The sequence below is a fragment of the Aquarana catesbeiana genome, linkage group LG10 (genome assembly GCF_042186555.1).
Source record: "Aquarana catesbeiana isolate 2022-GZ linkage group LG10, ASM4218655v1, whole genome shotgun sequence".
NCBI classification, from domain to species: Eukaryota; Metazoa; Chordata; class Amphibia; order Anura; family Ranidae; genus Aquarana; species Aquarana catesbeiana.
In genome coordinates this window covers 151,399,393-151,401,018 of record NC_133333.1, presented here as the reverse complement: position 1 = coordinate 151,401,018, position 1,626 = coordinate 151,399,393, and the positions used below count along the sequence as shown (strand labels likewise).

Below are 1,626 nucleotides of genomic sequence, written 5' to 3'. Positions count from 1 at the left end.
TTTGCAAATTCCTTAGCAAGAAGATCCAACTCATTGTCTTTTGTCCAGGTAGGCAGGTTTCATGTGACCTCCTGGACACTAGAAACCTCTTCAGCCTTGCTTTTCCTAAACAGCCTATGCTGCATTTTTCAAAAGCAACGAAAACACTACAGAAAACAGATCTGCTTCAATTGAACTTTAGTGCAAATCCCGGACCAGCCCCCAATTGTTTTGTTTGCATTTTTTAAGGTTCTTTGCAGTAAAAGCAAGGAAACATAGAAACCTCTGTAGTGTAATAATCTGCTTTAATAAACAAAAATGCTGTAGATACAATTGTAAGAAAAACTATTCAAGGCATACAACACACGTGCACACACACTACCTCTCCATCCAAGTGAATGAGTATAATGATCTGTGTACAATAAGAGCTTCCTATGGTGGCACACATGCAGGCTCAATTTTGAACCATGCTCTGTGTGTCCATTAATACATAAAGTGCATCTCGGCCTCGCCCCCTGCTCCCTCCTCACTGGATTTGATTAAAAGCAGCATGAGCCAATGGCTCCCACTGCTCTCACTGAGTCCAGTGAGGAGGGAGAGACAGCACAGTGCCACTGCTCTCGGGCACAACACTGAATCAAGTTCGGACTCGGGTATTGTAAATATAATGGGGGAGGTTTTTTTCGCTTCTCGGCCTTTTGGCTAAGATCAAGTGTAGTATCTGTTCTTATCAGTTTCCAGAGGAGGCGCTGTGTCACTCTCGTTGGTAGGGCCAGCAAATCCAATGGTGTCATAGTACCTGGGAAGGCGATACTCAGCAGGGACTACACCGTGTTGCCCGAAAGTATACTGGGGACCGGCCAATGGTTGAGTCTGAGCCGTCTGGAAGGGTGCTCCTGGTAGGGATGGGTGCTGCATTTTGGTCTGGCTGAAGGGTCGGGTCCCTGGCCTTCTGGCCTGGATTGTGGTAGCTCTAGCTGCTGACAGTCATTTGGGTAGGAGAACGCTTACTCCCCTTTTGCTGGAGGGGGGAAGTGGCTAGTATCCATTTACCCGAATGTGAAACTGGAAGGGGTGATGGGAGTGACGGTGGAGCCTTCGGGGCAAGGGCTCTCACCAAGCTTCCTGAACCTCATGCCTTTTCTGTCTGCGGTGGGGGCTGCCGTGGTCTAGGCTGTGGGCCAGGGTAGGTCTTGAAAGCCTATGGAGTAGTGCCCCTGGAGTGGCAGTCCAGGGGTGCCATAAGATCACTGTGAGTGGCAGTCACTTTGATTTTGGGCACCACGGTCACTGCACCATAACACAGCTTTTTTTGTACCTGCCTCTTGGGCCGGGCCTTTTGGCTAGGACCAGAGGAATTTTTTATTCCTGGCCGGAGGGCCTGGTCATTGTGTTACACAATGGCCACTTCTTTTCACTCTCCTCTCCACTATCCCTTCCCCCACTTTTTATTTATTTTTTGATTGAAATCCTGTGTTGTCACGTCTTGTTTTTCACGTTTGTCCTACTGTGTGTTGTGATGAGTAAGGATGCGGGTCCTCGGGCCAGCCCTGAAAGTCTTGGGAAGGGGTGGACATGGCCTTTTGGCTTAGTTTGCCCTCTCTCATGGGGTCTCCCTTTGGGGGAGCCCCACCCAGTACTTGGGTG

General features: G+C 49.3%; 1 pseudogene; it reads left to right on the top strand.

Annotated features, from left to right (window-relative positions):
- The first annotated feature begins 661 nt into the window (after positions 1-661).
- LOC141111593 (U2 spliceosomal RNA) lies at positions 662-796 on the top strand (annotated as a pseudogene).
- The last annotated feature ends 830 nt before the right edge of the window (positions 797-1,626 follow it).